Source organism: Pteropus alecto, unplaced genomic scaffold, assembly GCF_000325575.1.
Source record: "Pteropus alecto unplaced genomic scaffold, ASM32557v1 scaffold139, whole genome shotgun sequence".
In the NCBI taxonomy this organism is placed as follows: Eukaryota; Metazoa; Chordata; class Mammalia; order Chiroptera; family Pteropodidae; genus Pteropus; species Pteropus alecto.
Genome location: NW_006443567.1, coordinates 2,278,103 through 2,297,451, shown reverse-complemented (window position 1 = coordinate 2,297,451; position 19,349 = coordinate 2,278,103).

Genomic DNA, 19,349 nt, shown 5'->3' with positions numbered 1-19,349 from the left:
ATAAATCCGATCTTGTTAGTTTGAGAAGAGGGCGTTGCATGAGCAAAGGCAAGGAGAGGAAAATGAATGAGTTTTCACAGAAGAGAAGCTGTCCAGAGTGTCTGAAGGCCATGGAATTTGGAGAGGTCTTAGGGGTGTGTAGCTAGACAATTTGGAATGATTCAAGCCGATGGCTAAGGGACCTTACTCAGTCTCCAGTAATTAGAACTCAGAAATGACTGGGTTGTTGCTCTCTATGATTTGCACTGATCTGTCACAGTATCTACTCAATAAATTTCTTCTGAACACATCTGTCTGTCTGTCACATGGAAAGACTGTTAGCATCCCCAGTCTAGTTTTGCCACACAGATGTCTGGCTATTGGGTATGGTGTTCTTTCTTCACATTTAAAAAATTAAGATATAATTCACATACCATAAAACTCACTCATTTAAAGTATACGATTCAGTGGCTTTTAGTGTATCCACAAAGTTGTGCAACCTTCACCACTATCTATTTCCAGAACATTTTCATTAATCCAAAAATTGATGCAAAACCTGTACATTATTAGCAGTCACTCTCCATTCCCCCCAACTCTAGATAACCACTAATCTACTTTGTTTTTTAAGATTTATCTGAACAAATATTTGAAATATTTCCTATAAATGGAATCATACAATATGGAGCCTTTCTGTCTGACTTCTTTCTCTTATAATAATGTTTTCAAGGTTCATCCGTGTGGTAGCATGTATCAATACTGTGTTCCCTTTTTGTCAGACTACTACTCCATTGTATCACATTTTGTTTATATATTCAGTTGATGGACATTTGGGTTGTTTCCACCTTTTGGCTATCATGAATAATGTTACTATGAACATTCATATACAAGTTCTTGTGTGGACATATGTTGTCATTTCTCTTGAGTATATACTTAGGAGGGGAATTTTTGGGTCATATGGTAATCTCTCTTTAACTTTTTGAGGGACTGCCAAACCATTTTTCAAAGTGGCAGCACCATTTAACAATCTCACCAGAAATGTGTGACAGTTCCTATTTCTCCACATCCTCACCAACACGTGTTATTATCTGTCTTTTTTATTATAGCCTACTTAATATGTGTGAAATAGTATGTCATTGTGGTTTTGATTGGCATTTTTCTAATGACTAATGATGTTGAATATCTTCATGTGCTAATTGGCCATTTATTCATCTTCTTTGGAAAAATGTCTGATCAGATTTGTTGCCTACTTTTCAATTGGGTTATTTGTCTTTTTATTATTGAGTTGTAAGAGTTATTTATATATCCTGAATACTAGATACTTATCTGATATATAATTTGTGAATATTGTCTCCCATTGTGTGGTTTGTATTTTCATTTTCTTAAGCATATCCTTTGAAGTACAAAATATTTTAATTTTGACAAGGTCCAGTTTATCTCATTTTTTCTTTCATTGTTTGTGGGAGCAGTGTTGTTTTAAATGAAAGAATAGCCCATGGATAAGGCCAGTGGCCAATGGGGTTTGCTAAGGGTTGATGTATGGCTAGACTCCTAAGGCTGGAAAGACTGAACTATCTTTAATCCTACTAGATTTAGATAACATTTTAGAATTAGATATTCATTCTCTAATTGCCAACAATTCTGTTGTTAACATGGTATAGACAAAGGCCTGGAAGAGAATGAAAAAGACTGTCATCTCTGGGTCTCCATTTTCACTGCTCTTGGACTGCATGAATATAGAAACCTGAGAGTTGGACAAGAACAAGGGCATTTTGCTGCGCTAAAAACCAGCTTTGAACTCAAGGGTTAATTTCTAACTCACTGTTTAAACCTTTGGCCTTGATTTGAATCAAATTTGCATTTGAAAATAAAGAAGGCCTCCAGTGATAAGATTCTAACCAACATTTTAAATTGTGAAAGAGGTTAAAAATTGAACACATTTTAAAAACGGAGAGAAAACTTTTGGAAACTCTGGCTTGTGATACTGCTGTATATAAAATAATGAAGCTATTTTAAAGTTTTTCAGCTGAGTTAATGGTTTTGCTGAGTAGATCTTTGCTAATTTCTGCAATTTGCTCTTGAGGAGCTCTCTGTCTTTGAGCACTTTGCTCAGAGAATCTTCAACTCTCAGAGTTGGAAGGAATCTTAAATGTCATCTAATCCGAACCCCCATTCCTTTTACAAATCTGCTTTGCAACAATGAGTGGAATGTGGCAGGGAAAATGCCAGTAAGAACCATGAGGGGATGGGCGGCTTAAGGATGTTATGCCTGCTACAGAAAGGACTCTAAAGGAAGAGAGAGAAATGAAGTGGGAAAGAGAATTGAACGACAGCAAAATAAATAGGGTTTTCAAAGTCTAAGAAAGAAGGTTAGCTTCTGAGATCTAGTTGTGTAAAAAGACATCATTTTTCCAGATTCCTGCCAGTTACACTTAGTCACCCACTCCTCTGGGAGCCTCTTCCATTTTATGAATTCTATTCTAGCACTGGCCACTATCTGTTATTTGTGGACATATTTGTGTATCCTTCTAGATCAGAAGCTCCTGGAGAAAAAAGCCGCAATCACTCATCTGTGTAGCCTTTCCAGTGCTTGACATTTAAGGACTTAGCTGGTAGTATTGTGACATGGCTACAAATATAGGTTTTGAGGTAAGGCTGACTCTTGGTAAGTCTATGTCATTGTTACCTGCTATCATATTATTATTAGTCTCACTCTGTTCCCCTCTTCACATCTTATAGTACAGTTAAACTCATCTTTCATCTCTCTGCCTTTGCGCATACTATTCCCTTTAATTGGGCTGAACTCCCATTTTTGGTTTTGTCTAATAACTTGGCTTCTCTTTCAAGACTCAGATCAGAAGACACTCCCTCCAGGAAGTTTCTGCAGAGTCCTAAGGATAAGAATAGTGCCCTTCCTCTGTGCTCTCACAATACTTGGCTCTTACCCCCAAACATTCATGACTCTTTCTTTTTAATCCTTGGTCTCCTACACAAGACTGTATGCTCTTCTGGAACAAGACTGTATCTTTTTCATCCTTCTCCTCTCTAACACCTAGCAGAAATGTTGAAGAAATGATTCATGATAGCAATGGCTAAAATGCAACGAACATGGCTCACACATCAGGCACTAGACGAGTAATTTTTGTGCACTAACTTAATCTTCATTATTATCCCCACTACCTAGGTCAGGCAACTGAGCTTCAGAGAATTAAGTCATTGGCCCCGGGCCACATAGATGGCAACTGGCAGAGCTGGGATTTGAACCCGGAAACTGTCTGATTCTTGACCACTAGGCTACAGAGAGGCAGCTGTTTCCTTTCAGTGCCTGTTGGGCGGATGTCACTATGGTGAAAAATGATCCCACATTTCGCGAGATTGCCTGGACACTAATTCAGCCTCCTGGAATTCTTTCTGGGATAAGGCAGGTTATAATAAAATAATGCATACCCAAATGGACCCTGAAGTCAGCATAGAAGTGAAAATTGGTTACTCTTGAAGAAGAATCTTTTTGCACAAGAGTTGAGAGTTCAGAAAATGTTATTAGGCAGAACTTCTGCATTCATGAGAAACTCCAGGGTTCTGCAAGGTCTTTTTAGAAACACTTAAAGTCTCGTCTAGCCAGAGTAAACAGAGCATTACAAATCAGGTTCCAACACAGTGGCAAGCTCTTTGTGCAAAAGAGCTCAATCTTCCTTCCGGGCCATCAAAAGCCAATTTCCTCCTTGGCAAATCTTGCACTGCTTAACGTAGGTTGCATCCACCTGCAACCTCCTGGGACTTATGCAACTACCTCCATGACTCTGGGACTTCTGCTCTATTTGCTCTTACACCTGAGTTCTGGCCCTGGCTCAATTAGTTGTGTGACTATAGTCATGTCCCTTAACCTCTCTGACTTAATTTCCTCATCTGTCATGTAGAGCTCTTAGTACTACTCATCTTGCTTACCTCTTGGATTGTAGGGGATAAAATGAGGCAGCATGCAGTCTAGAGCTTTGAGAATGCAAAAAACATGAAATAAACATAAGAGGTGATTATTATTCTTCTCCATTTGGCTTGTCTCCTGCATTAACATTTTTTAAAGTAAGTTTTTATTTTTTCAATTGCAGTCAACGTACAATATTATATTAGTTTCTGGTGTACAACATAGTGATTAGACATTTATATAACTTATGAAATGATCATCCCAATAAATCTAGTACCCATCTGACACTATACAGTTATTACAATATAATTGACTATATTCCTTATGCTGTACTTTACATCCCCATGACTATTTTGTAACTATCAATTTGTACTTCTTAATTCATTCCTTCCCTTTACCCATTCCTCTCAACACTACATCCATCTGACAACCATCAAAATGTTCTCTGTATCTAAGAGTTTGTTTCTGTTTTGTTTTTTCATTTAATTTTTTTTTTTAGATTCCTCATATAAGTGGAATCATATGGTATTCATCTTTCTCTGTCTGACTTATTTCACTTAGCATAATACCCTCTCGGTCCATTCACGTTGTTATTTATTCATTGATGGACACCTAGGTTGCCTCCATATCGTGGCTATTGTAAATAATGCTGCAATGAACATATGGATGCATGTGTCTTTGCAAATTAGTGTTTTGGGTTTCTTGAGATGAGTACCGAGAAGTAGAATTACTGGATCCTTTGTCTCTTGTTATAGCCGTTGGTTTAAAGTCTAAATAGTCTGGTATAAGTATTGTTACCCCAGCTTTTTTGTTGTTGTTGTTTCCATTTTCATGAAATATCTTTTTCCATCCTTTTACTTTTAGTCTGTGTATGTCTTTCTATCTGAAGTGAGTCTCTTGTAAGGTTCTTGTTTTCTTATTCATTTAGCTACCCTATGTCTTTTGATTGGAGTATTTAATCCATTTACATTTAAAGTAATTGTTGGTAGATATGTAGTTATTGCCATTTTAATATTTATATTTTTGATTTTTTCCCTCCTTCTTCTTAAAGTCATACCTTTAACATTTCTTGTAATGCTGGTTTGGTGTTGATGGACTTCTTTAGCTTTTCCTTGTTTAGGAAGCTCTTTATCTGTCCTTTGACTCTAAATGATAGCTTTGCCATGGAAAGTAATCTTGGTTGAAGGTCCTTGCTTTTCATCACTTTGAGTATTTCATGCCAATCCCTTCAGGCCTGCAAAGTTTCTGTTAAGAAATCAGCTGACAGTCTTATGAGAGCTCCCTTGGAGGTAACTAACTGCTTTTCTATTGCTATTATAAACATTCTTTCATTGTCTTTAATCTTTGGCATTTTATTTTGATGTGACTTGGTGTGGCCTCTTTGGGTTCATCTTGTTTGGGACTTCTCTATGCTTCCTGGGCTTATTTGTTTATTTCCTTTGCCACATTAGGAAAGTTTTCCATCATTATTTCTTCCAATAGGTTTTCAATTCCTTGCAAAAGCCCTAAATAGGTTCTGCTCAGTGAGAGATAAGGGACATATAGAGGTCAGCTGCTACTTGTTTGGGGTTTGTGTACCTTTGAGCAATTTTAAGAAAGTTCATAGTATTACCAAGCCTGGCTTTTTCTATGGAAAAGCCATTGGAAGTGGCTTGGATGGTCCCAAAAGTTGGATAGGATGAGGTCTCAGGGAATTACTAGGATGGGATAAATGGTGTTAGCCAAATTGATGGAGACTCAGATATGGCGCCCACCTCTGTGTGTGTGCTGGGTCAGGGGAGAGATCAACAAAGGAACAATGGCTTCTGCCAGCACTGTGTGGTAAAGAGCTGCACCTCCAACCCTCACCCTGAAGCCAGACAATTCGGTTCCTCTTTGTATGTCCCTGGAACCTTTGGAGCTGCTGCCCCAGCGCTGGAACTCAGAGCAAGTGAGTCATTAGTGAGTAAGACTGTGTGTAGGCCCTTTAAGAGGACAACCTGGGACTTCAGCTGCCCTCTGTTTCACTGGTTTTCACAGCCAGAAGTTATGGGGACTTCTCTCCCTAGCACTGGAACCCTGGGCTGGGGAGCCTTTTGTGTAGGGCTGGGACCCCTCGATTCTCAGGGAGACTCTCCACAGCTGAGATATCCCTCCTGATTTTTAAACACCACATGTAGGTGTGGGACTAGCCTGTTCCATGTCTCTGCCCCTTCTACCAGTCTCAAGGTGGCTTCTGTTGTATATCCTTAATTATAGGACTTTTGTTCAGCTAGACTTCAGGTGATTTCAATGATGGTTGTTCTTTAGTTGTTATTTTGATGTGGTCTGGGTGGAGGTAGGTACAGCATTTATCTACTCTTTCATCTTGACCAGAAAGTCTCTGCATTGACATTTTAAAATTCATCAATGACAAGAACACAGGCTTCTTCTTACTTTTGAGAACCTGAGAAATGACTATTAATCTTGATGAACATTTACCTAGAGGCCATCTTTGTGCTTCTGGCCACTACTTTATTAGGCCTTAGTAGCTGCTTATTTCTTTTATATGAGTATAATTTCATTTGTAGAGTTTCTGGAGAGTGCTTCACACCCCTCTTCCTTTTGAAAATAGTGGCTCTTGGTTGTCCTCAGGGCTCTTAAATAGTAGCAAAAGCCCTAAATAGGCCTGAGCAGACTCTTTCACTTGTGTGGGTGAGCACACTAATGGCAGTAATTAATTGAGGGGGATGTGGGTTTTGTAAACTGAGGATAAGTGAATGAGTCATGGTACATAGGCTGACCCCCCTCACCTGTGCAGCCTCTGACGACACCTGCCTCAGATCATTAAGGCCCCTTGCCCAATTGACATAGTCTGAATGTCTCCGCTGGTGGGGTCTAACAAAGCCAAGCATTTACTGGTTGGAGTGCAGAGATGAATAGAATTCGGTTTTTTGGCCAGGGCTGGCCCAGACAGCTGCTCATGCAAAGGGGTTTCAAATGAATGTGTTTCTATTTAGAGCGTATATGTTTTGATTGAATTTGAAGAAAAGCATGTGTTGGCTCCCCCTTTGGAAAACAAACTAATTATATATTCCCATGTTGTCTGGTAGTTGGAAGCCGGACATGTCCACAACAGCACTTCATGGAAAGAATTGCTTTTCCTGTTGAACGTGAGACTTGTCTGTAGGACCACAGCTGGAGCTTTTTCAAAATCACGTGGCAAGTGGCTGAAAATGACCCTTTAGAGAAATCTTGAGTATAGTAAATATTCTTTCCTTTTAAATTGAGAATTACCACACTACAGATTTTGTGTTCTCTTAATTTGTATTGACACATATTGGGTTTTCCTTGGAGTTTGGATATAGGGTCTACTAAGGCAATTTGCTGTTCTGTGTGCAGTTCAAAAGTTGCCAGGGAGGCAAGAGCTGGTGGACCAAGTGACACCCAAAGCAGTTATCAGACTGAACCATTTGCATTTCCATTCAGGTCATGCTGTCTCGGCCAAGCTGTTGACTTAGCGCTGTTTTGACTTGGGTGGCTTTGACTCTTCCATTCAGGCTTTAGAAACATCATTGAGTTAACAGGCCACACACCATTCACCCTTCTCCCTCCCTACTCTTCAACCCCTTTGTGTTACATAAGGAGGCCTTTCCCTGCTACAAAAAGGTAGCAGGCCTAAGTTTCCATGAGCTCTGTGCCCCTTATACCACCCCCAATTTAGTCTTTGTGCAGGGCTGCTTTTGTTTCCCTCCAAGAATTAAAAGTTAATTGATACCTCAAATGGATGTTGGTCACAAAGCATTTCACCATCCAATGCAGTCCTGCATCCCATTAGATTAACCCTCTTCTGCAGTTCATTGTAAATAAACATCTCACAACAAAAACAGCTTACCTACCTGAAGCATTGTATTCATTTGGGTTCTGCAGTAGGGCTAAAATTCTATGACAGTGTCACTGGGTTAATTAATTTAGATTAATGACTCTTGGAGTTCTTTTTTCCTTTACCTTCCTTATTTGTCACAGACCAATGAACCAGTATTTTCAAATGTCTGAATTTATCAGGTTATCCAGAGTTCTTTCAGAGATGGGTAGTCATCTCAACCTTAGACCTCTAATTGCAATACTGTAAATTCTCCTAAATAAATCAAATGTTATATCTTGATGTGGTAATCCAACATAGATGGACTATATATTCATATTATTCTTCTGATAAATTTATTCTCATAGAAGAGAAATATGTGAATTTTTTTTCCAAACATGGAAGAAAAAATTTCCATGGAGTCAACTGAAAACGCAGTGGAATTGACTCAATTAAGTTGAAAAATAAAGAAATAAAGAGCACACTCATGTTAGACTTTTGCTATTACTCCAAGATACGCAGTGATCTGACTTGTCCTGGCAGAATCCAGATTTCAATAAGATGTTCTGGAATTTTGAATCTTAGAGGTGCATTAAGTTGTTCTTCATGCTAAACAAACTTCCCCCATTAGCTAGTTTCTATTAACTCTCAGCTAAGGCCAGACAAATGGAATAATTTTTGTTGCCATTAGAAGAAAGGATTTTCTTTTTCCTGTAGGTTAAGCTAACTAATTCATTAACGTGGGAGAAAGGTTTGGTGGATAATTAATATATACTTAATCATTATTCCTATTTCTATTCCAGATGGTCCCACCTGCTGCATAATGCTTTCCACACCTCTTAGAGTATCAAAATGAAACCATGACTTGCCCAAAAAAGATTAAAAAATGGCCAATAAGCACATTGGAAAGATGCTCAACATCGTTAACCATAGGAAAATGTAAAGCAAAACCACAATGAGAGATTACTTCAAACCCACTGTAGTGGCTAGAATCAAGAAGTCAGATAATAACAAGTGTTTGGCCAATGTGGAGAAATTGGACCCCTATTACATTGCTGGTGAGAATGTAAAATGGTGTAGCCGCTTCGGAAAACACTCTGGCAGTTCTTTAAAATGTTAAGCATAGTGTTACCATATGACCCAGAAATTTCACTTGTGGGTATATACCCAAGAAAACTGAAAATGTTACGTCTACACAAAAACTTGTACTCGAATGTTTATAGCAGCATTATGCATGATGGCCAAGAAATGGAAACAACTCAAATGTTTGTTAATGGATGAATAGATAAACAAAATGTCATATCTTACAATGGAATATTATTTGACCATTAGACAGAATGAAGTACTGATATATGCTGCAATGTGGGTGAACCTTGAAAACATTGTGTTAAGTTAAAGAAGCCAGACACAAAAAGGCACATATTGCAGGATTTCATTTATATTAAATGTTCATAAATAAGCAAATCCATAATGACAGAAAGTAGATTAGTGTTTACCAGGGGCTGGGGGAAGGGGAAAATTATGTGGGGATGATGGCTAAGTGGAGTTTCTTGTGTGTTGAGGGAGAATAAAAATATTCTAAAATTAATTGCAGGGATGGGTACACAACTCTGTGAATATACTAAAAGTTGTTGAATTGTATACTTTAGATAGGTAACTTGTATAATTTGTAAATTCTACCTCAAAAGAGCTGTAAAAAATTTGAAATCATGATTCCGGACTTAGAGAAGAAATCTTTTACCTAACACATTCAAGACCTTAGGGAAAAAAAACAAAATTAGCTGAAAGCAATACAGCAATATAAAATGGATATTCAAGGGCTTAGCCATGTTTGAGTGGCTCACCATTTTTGGTATTTTCCTTTGGTCTGCTTTCAGATGAAAACAAACTAGCCCCTGTTAGTTTTCTAAGCAATACATATAATAAGATTTGTGATGCTGTTGAGTTCTAGGTGTATTTGGTATTTTTGAATTTTCCAGGTTATTCATTAAAGTGATGGTGTAAAGAAAAATTGGTGGATCAAACTTTTCAGCCTTTACAACAAACATTTTCTCTGAATTGCAACCAGATTTGTCAAAGTGCTAAGCAGGCAATGAGAGAAACTAAGACTTGCATATCAATATGTTTAATCACAAAACAAACTAACATTTCCTTCCGAAATGAGAATAATTACCAGCATTTGTCTATCTGAAGATTTAAGACATTGGAAATATCATGTTCATCTTTCCTATAACACCTGTCTCTCCTTGCTTGGAAAAATGGGCAGCCCTATCACTCTGGCACAGAAACTGAAGGGAGAGATGTATCCAGCCCATTGATACTTCCAAATAATAATAGTGACTAATGTTTTTGAGTTCTAACCATGCATCATGTACTATCCTAAATGATTTATACAAATCATTGTTTCGTCTTCACAATCCTGCAACTGAAGCACAGGACTGAAACATATAAGGTCACACATTTACCAAGTCTTGAAACTGAGATTTGATCCCAAGTCTGTGTGATGCCAAAATCTTGCCCTTAGCCACAGTGTTATCATGTCCCTTGGCCTTTCAGACTACCCAATCATTTTTTTAACACAAGGGGTCCCTATGGCTCTAGATCTATAGCACAAGTTCATAACGCAGTGTGTGTGTGGGGGGGGCTGTGTTTTTGCCCCCAGGGGATATTTGGAAATATTTGGAGACAGTTTTGGTGGGCACACCTGGGGTGAGGAAATGCTACTGGCATCTTGTGGGTAGAGGTCAGGGATGCTGCTAAACAGGGCAGTAAGAGCATCAATAACAATACCATGCAAAGCCACTTTAGAACCTAAGACAAAAGGGAAAACCAGCAATACTGATCCTGTCTTTATTAAATTTTCATATTTTGTTCATCATGGATTTAGGGGGCATTAATTTCAATTTTTGAAAATATATTAAAATATTACTTATGTTGATTACTGATTTTTTTTAAAAAATATATTTACCTTTAGTTATGATGTTTTCAGTGTTCTTTCTTTTTAACATTTATTTATTTTAATTAGTTTCAAGTATACAGTACATTGGTTAGACATCTATATAGTTCATAAAATGATCCCCCCAATTGCTCCCTCCCTTCCCTGGCCCTCCACCTAGCCATCATATTAATGCTAACTGCATTCCCTATGTTGTGCTCCCCATCTCCATGATTACTGATTTTTTGATGTCCCTTTAAATTGCGTGCCCATGGCAAGTACTTCATTCACCTCATTCACTTTACCCTAGTTCTGGCCCTGCTGCAAAACATCCTACAATGCATAGGACAGTCCCTGAAACCTAGAATTATTCAGTCCAAAATGTCTGTCTTGCCAAGGTTGAGAAACACTGGCCTGAAGTACTGGAGGAATCTTCCCTATGGAAGGGCAAAAGGGGAATAAAATAGTAGCACCATAATGTAAGTCTTAATAATAGCCACTATTTACAAAAACTATTACTCTAATCTAGGTACTGCTGCACTTGTGTTATCTTACACAAGTGTTGATCTATCTTTTATTAAACCCACCCTGCCCTGACCTCCAGCATCAGAGCTGTCCTCTAGCCATTAGTTAGGTCCCTGAACTATACTTGCATAGGGAAATAATGTATCGTATTACTGTTCCAATTATACATGTAAAATCGGTTTTGTTTCCCCAAAAAACAAACATATGCTTCAAATTCTCTCCTAATAAATTTGGTGCCCATTTTGCTAAAGAGTGTCACTGTTGTAAATTTTGGAGCTGCAGGAAGACAGTTAATTGTTGCAATCCAAGTGCTCCAGAATATCTTTTTTGATGTAATAATATGATAAGGAGTGTTAACTTAACTTTAAGCCATAGAGATGTTCTTAGCAAACACTCTCTGTAATTGTCTTATGCTGTTCTTAATGGTAAACTCTGTGGTGCTGCAGAAAGCTGGAGGACTTCAAGGGCAGAGAGAACCAAGATCATATCCGTTCTCTATTATTTAGTATGTATATGACCTTGGACAAAGTAGTTAACTTTTCAAGGTTGGCAATAATAATATTGCCTAGCTAGTGAGGTATTAGTCTGAGAATGAAATGTGATAGGTTAATATACACAATGAATGTTAGTTCTATTCCCACCCTTGAAAAGTATATCAAGACGGATACATTTTATTCGAAGAAAAAGCTTCATTGTTCTGATTTTTAGAAATCTAAAACTTGCTTCTATTTGCAAAAAAAATAAAGAAATAAATAAATAAACTAGATATCATCTTTAGCTGAAAAAATAGCAATAATAGTAAAACAATGTGACTTGAAAAGTTCTTAGAAGTTTTTACTATGAAAATCCATTAGAGTATCTTCTCTTCCACACCTCCCCATCACTTTAAAGCTCGCAAGATATTAATTTCTTTTTCTAGTTTTTCCTGAAGTAGGTCTTTACCTTATTCCTAAAGCCATCTGGGCTGGGTTAGCTCAGTCAGAGCCCAGAGCTAATGAGGCCAAGGTCAGGGTTGGATCCCCATGGAGAGCAGTTAGCTTTGCTCCCTTCTTTGGTCTCCTACCCTGCTTCCCTAACCCTACCAGCTGGCTTTTCACCATGTGTTGCTCCAAGGGGGGCGGGTGAGAAGAAGACTGTGGCTATGGACCTTCACTACTAGCAATACAGCTGAACGCCTGAGCCTTTGTATGAAAAGGGCTCTGCATGAAAACCAATCCTCAGTTGCACTGGGCCTTGAAGACAGATGATCAGCACTGATGGTCATATAAAGGCACCGATCACAGTACAGGTTATAATCACTGTACAGATTTTAATTATTTTCTTTCTAACTTACTCCCTTTTCCTGAATGATTGGTTTCACCAGAGAGTGGCAGCTACTTCTCGATGCTCTAACATAGTCCTTGGTCATTTAAGGCCACATAACTGGTGCTAACTATTGTCAGCAACACCATGGCAAGAGCCTTCTGTGAAGCTTGCAACCAAGGTTAAACATTGGGAAGAGACTCTTGTTAGTAGTATCCAATTACTGTTGCTATGATACATTTGGCACATTCACTGCAAACATGAACAAAAAACCTCTTGATCCAAGGTGGAGACAGTTTGTCATGTAGCTTTTGATTTTCTTCTGTTGCATGTGTGACTTTTAAAGGGTATTTGCTAACCCATTACACCTGTATCACAGAGCAGCACGTTTTCCCATTTTTATCAAAATTATCAGCCTAAGTTCCTAATAAAGAGACAGTTTCTCCTAGGAGTTCTTACCTATTTCATTCATTACTATCAAAATAGGAATGAAACCATTTAAATCTTTTCAAAAATAATATCTAAATTGTGCTCAAACATTGTCTTTAGTGTGTGCAGGATGTTGACCTTCTTCTTTTGGAGGGAGTTTACGATTTCAAGGCTTTTCTGGCAGCAACATATGTAAAGAAAAAAAGGAATTACATTTGTATGGATAAAATTATACACAGCTCAGGCTAGAGAAGTGTCAGAGGGAAGGACTAAGAACAATTATAGGCATAGCTCTTTATTGTGAAAAACTTTCAACATGTAAAAAAGTAGATTAATATAATGAACCTCCAGCTATCAATCATCCAGTTTTCATGACCATATCTGTTTCATCTCTACCTTAATTCAGCCTCCTTCCCAATTATTTTGAAGCAAGCCCAAGAGATCTCATTTCATCCATAAAAACTTTAATAGTTATCACTAAGTAAAAATTTCAAGAACATTTTATATAGGTTTGCAAAATGGCAGAAAATCCTGTGATGGGAGAAAATATCCTGAGTAATGTTGGCTTTCCTGCATCACATTTTTTTTTTTGCATCACAGACCCTTAAAATCTGGAGAATTGATTGGAAGGGCCGGAAGGGACCAGGATGTTTGAGAGTCCTCAGAGGACTGTCATTAGATGAGGCAAATATACTAATATCCAGGTGAGTATTACAAAAGAAATATGCCACCAAGCTGTCCTGCAGTCTATGTAGCTCAAAAGAAGAAAAAAAAAAAGTTGAATCAATGATAAGAAGGGAAGCTCATCAAAAGGAGCGTACTAAGTGAAAATTTGAACACATTGCTCTTATTTCTTTAAAAGTCACCCCAAATCATCATAATATCATTAACATTTATTAAGCACTTAGTATATACCATGTACAGTTTATGGATTATCTCTTGTAGTCCTCAAGATATCTGTGATCAGTACTGTTATTATCCTCATTTTACACATGAAGAAACAGGCCTACAGAGGCCCGAAGGTGGGGTTGTGATTCCAATGCAAGCAGTTTGATTCCAGTGCCATTGTTTATAACTACTACGCATTTCTGCTTTTCAACTAGCTTTGAAAGTAGTAGGTAGTGGTTAAGTGTAGCTGTTTTAAAATCAGCTCTTTGTGTCTGTGGGTTTTGCATCCTCAGATTTGACCATGCAGAGATTGAAAATATTTGGAAAAAACTATCCTAGAAAGTTCCAAAAAGCAAAACTTGAATTTGCCATGCACTGAACACTACGCCAAATGCTTGCAAATAAAGTGATGTGTAGGCATATCCTGCTGTAGTCTATATGCAAATATAGGGTATATACAACTACTATACCATTTTTATATAAGGGATTGAGCATCCATGTATTTCAATATCTGTGAGGTGGTCCCGAAACCAGTCTCCCCCTCAACCCTTGTATACTGAGGGATGGCTATATTTTACTTTTGATTCATAAGATTTAGAAAATGTATAGCTATAAATCCATGGGCACTGAACCTTAACAGAATCTCAGCTAGAGCTCATGCCTGGTGATTTGGAACATATGCCTCTGTCATTCATTTATTCATTCAGCAAACATTATTTGAGCCCCTACCACCAAAGTATATATATATACTTTGCTGTATGCCATGATCGCTCCTGCCTAGGTGCATCCTTGAGTGCAAACTCTTTTTGCTTTAGGATGGCCGTAGCTCTTTCAAAAGTGAAGAATGCCAAAATTAAAGTTTGAATGTGCAGTCCTTTGGACTCTTGGTTGTAAGTAACAGAGACCTGCTTTAACTAGTTTAGGAAAAAAGGCGGAATTTATTCTACAGACCTCAGGCTTCTCAAGGAACCGAGGGATAAGAATGCAGCCAGGCTTCAGGAATTACCTGAGACCAGACACTGGATTGGTGGTCAGGACTTTTCTTTCACTCTGTCTCGTCTCTGCCTCTCTCTGCAGATCAGCTTATGTTTTATTCTCTGCTCCCCAGGCTGAATGACAGTAGATGGCTATCCTTAGCACCTGTATTCACATTATAGGTCCAGCTACCCAGAGTGAGACCAAGTTTATTTTAGTCTCAATTACAGATGCATGGACGGCTGCCCTTCCCTGGACCTGTGGTCAAAGAGGGGGTCATGTACAAACATGGCTGGCAGTAGCCACCCCTATAACCAGGAGAAGGAGGGGCAGTACCCAGAAAAGGAAGACAGAGGGAAGGCAAGTAAGACAATCAAATAGGCATTCAGTAAAAAAAAGTGGTAACAAGTACTATAGAAGCACATTAAAATACATGTATTCAAGTGTCTTAACCTTCTTTCTGAGATGAAAATTAAGAAGCCAAATCAAATATTACTCAAATATCTGCCATTTGTCCACAATCGTGACAATTATTATAGAACATATATAGCATAGTATCAAATGCCTTGATTCTAGAAATATTCGAAGTCAATATCAATTGGATCACAAATTCTCACTGAATACCTCCCATGGTCAGTTGGAACTTCTTTCCGTTTTATTTCAGGTACCTACAAGTTCCTAAATAGGAGAGGAAATTTGTAAACTTTATGCTGATCCAAGTTCTTGAGACTGCAAAAGGAATTAGATCTTTGCTTTGCACAACTGGGAGAATACAATGAATGATACATGATTAGTCCCTTAGCACTGGTAATTGTACTTTTAAAAATAACAAGATTTCCAGCTCCAAATTATATTCAGAATTAATCTAATAATACCCCACAATATGCACTGCATTCCTGTAATGGGTGTCTTTCACCTTTTAGCATTAGCTAATATGTCATTGTACCTTGCAAATAATACTGCATACTGTATACTCTACCTATAACTGTGTTGTTTAAACTGGGAAAAATCTCATTTTCTAGGTGTAGTGGTGATTTTCAGCTATTTAAACCAATTTTACACTCAGTGAAGGAGATGCAAGCAGTTATAACAATGTGTTCTTGAAATTGGCATGAGTCATCAATGGCCTCAAATATTTGGCCAGTGGGATCTGGCGGCAGTTGAGAAGATGCAGGCTACATGAAATTGAACAGGCTGTCTGTGTTTCTTGTCCCCTTTTGTCAGAAGAGAGGGAGCCTCAACTCCTCAGGAAGGAGCTCGGTGCAAAAAGGAGCTGACTTTCTAGTTTAGACTCATGAAAAGTCATTGAGGGAATGCATGTAAATAAGGGTTGCAGGGTCAGTCCTTCAGTCTTAAAGCCAGGATGATGCTTAACATTCCAGACCATGGCCTTCCGCAAACCACCAGAAGCCTCTTCAAAGGCCACCTCTGCCCTGTTCCCACCCTGTTAGCACAAGGTGGAAATTCCATTTTGAGTTCTATAATAAGAACAATCAATAACATTTTTATACTGCTTTACCATTTACAAATTACTTCCACGTGCATTTTCTCATTGGATTAGGACCAGACATTTTATAGAGAAGGCTATTTAGTGTAAGAAAGAGTAAGTAACCTGTACGTGGTTACAGAGCCATTAAATCACAAAGCCAGGACTGAAATCTAGGTTTTTGGCTCCAAATCCTATTTTTTCCCAAGCGTTTGTTGGAAAATCTCCAAACCAAAGGATACCATGGCTCCTCGTCTCAAGGAAACTAGATAAAAGATTTTAGGACAGTTGTGCAGAGCGGGAATAAGGAAGTTGATACTTCGCAGCCCAAAGTTTGGTAAAACACAGTTAATGTTAACATTCCTCACAATTACATCAAAAAACACACTTCAGGACTTTAAGAAGTGATATGCAGGAAAAAAAGCCTATTCAGATAAGATGTTTAAAGACCTTTATTAGTATTTGCTTACCTAGCTCATCTTCCTGTTCTCCCTCCCCCACTGAAAAAGTAGGAAGATCATTGGTAGTTTAAATTTTTTTAAAATACATAATTTTATTCAGATTTATCCACACAGCAGATGTAGGCATCCAGCTTTGGGGAAATCCATAGCACTACCTTTAAAAAGTGAGCTCCATTTCATGATTTTTTGTTTAGTCTAGTGATTAGGATTTGGGGCTCTCTTATGATTTTAAAATGACTTAAAACCTGACTGTTTCCTCCAGAAGCACAGAAGTAGCGTGAAGGGGGATCAGCTTGTAGTTCTAGGATGTTTTTCTTACAAGATTGTGTTTGCTTTTCTCAGTTATTCTCCGTCTTATGGATGCTGCTGCAAAGCTATTGCTGGTCTGATTTTTAATTATGAGCAGGAGTACATCGGAGACTTGTAACTTTTTAAACTCCTCCCTTACAAATTCTTAACTAGAGATACCATTGAGGACACAGCCAGGACATCTCTAAGTTTATGTAAACATTAAATATAAATATCAACCTCATCGTGCCCTCTTCCCCCTGGAAAAGGAAAGTTATGGCACTTGCACAGTCAGAATTTTCTACATATAAATCTGAGTGAAAGAGGACTGGGATTTTAATGGGTGATAATAGTTGCATTATGGCCAGTTAGTGGCCTCTTGAATGTGTAGCAGAATGAATCGTTTGCTTGATACATTCCCACCTGAACCAAACACTGTTATCTTCTTATTTCTTACACCCTTTCCCACTCACCTGGAACAGAACACTTCCCTTTGTTGTATCTTATCTAAGAACAAGGAAATGCCACTAGCTACAGGTAAATATGACCTTTGTGAACTGGCAGAAACCTTCCTCAATGGGATGGCTTGGAGCTCTGGTTTCCAACATGAGATTCATTTCAAAGTAGAGTTTATACTTAACCATGGATTCATTGGTAGTTACTGGTTTGTTGTTACAATTACATCTAATGCTAGTAAAAGCCATATTACTTGCATTTACAGAAATTTTGTTAAAATTTCTTAAAACAAGGAGTCTATCATGTAACATTTAAAAAATATAGTTGACTTTGTGATAGAGAAGTGGTACTGACTGCTAAATTGATATTCTTTATAAAATGTCATCATTCATATGTTTAGAAAGTTTTAAGTAGAAACGGATAGTTGTATAAAAATAGGGTTGTCTGATGTGCTCAATTAAATTTGAATTTCAAATAAACGACGAGTAATTTTTTTTTTGTTTAAGTCCATCCCGTGCTATATTTGGGGCCCCTTTACACTAAAAAATGTTTATTGTTTATCTGTAATTCACATTTGACTGGGTATCTTGTATTTTTATTTGCTAAATCTGGCAAGCCTAGTAAATAGCACCTATTTCTCCATGATATGGAGCTATCAGATCAAATAGCAATCATTCTTAATGCACAGCTCAATTGAAATAAGCCTGTTAATAACAGGCAATCAACTGGAAAAGAGTATGTTTCAGCTGAATCTACATTAGCTAGTCTATTTTACAAATAATGACAGAATTGTGCATAAAGAACTATATGCTTTTATTCATTCTGAGTTCTCTGATTCCATATTGTAATTAACCATGTAGTAGCAGAGGGAATCTTGGGACAATGTGTCCTCCAGCTGTGACAGAGAGCCAGGCAGCAATTAGGAATAATTGCAGGAGCTTACTAGGCATATGTTTGGATTTCTTTTGCTGCTATTAGAACAGACTACAGATCTGTAAAGGTGATTAGTCCAGAGTACTCTACAGCTTCAGCCAGGATCAAAAACATCTATAGTGTTCTGTGAACTGCTTTTAATGTAAAGAAGATTTTAAGATTATTCTGTGAAAGAAGTGATTAATATTGAGAGCAGCGGCAGCAGCAGCAACAGTTGCTATTTGTTGAAGGTTGACTAGGGCCAGGCACTGTGGTAGGCTCCTGACTTCCTGTTGGACTCTGGCTGATTGTGGAGTCCATGACTTTTCTAGTAGACCACTTTGCATTCTCATGTATAGGTGACACTGGAAGGAGGTTGTAGATAATTAAAAGGAACTTAAATGTTTGGTATGTTTTTTGTTTTGTTGTTATTATTTATTAAATGTTATTTTTATTATTAGCAGCAATAACATAAGGGCTCACTGTGTGCCACACTCTGTACTTTTAATGCCATTTCTCATTGGCTCCTCATAACAGCTCAATGAGTAGGCTTTATTATTCTTCTTCTTTTAAAAATAATGAATCTGTAGCTCGAAGATATTATATAATTTAACCAAAGTTACTTGACAGAACTAATTTTAGAATTCTAACTTAGGTAGAAGTTCCTAACCACTCTGCTGAATTCCTTCTGTAAATGACTAACCCCATACAGAAGTATCTTAACTTAAAATATGGGCCATGCTTTAACAGGTTACTTAAGCATTTGAGGTGTGGATTAATGGAAAATTCTGCGTTGGATTTTCAGAATTTACTCACAGTGTAATATCAATTTAAGGATATTGTGCTTTAAGAATCAAAATACTTTTGAGAGGAAATTAATCTCATCAATTTCCTTAATTTTATTTTCTACCTCATTCTAGAAAGCATTTAAGACAAGTTGTTAACTTTTGTGCTCATTTATTTTCTGTTAAGAT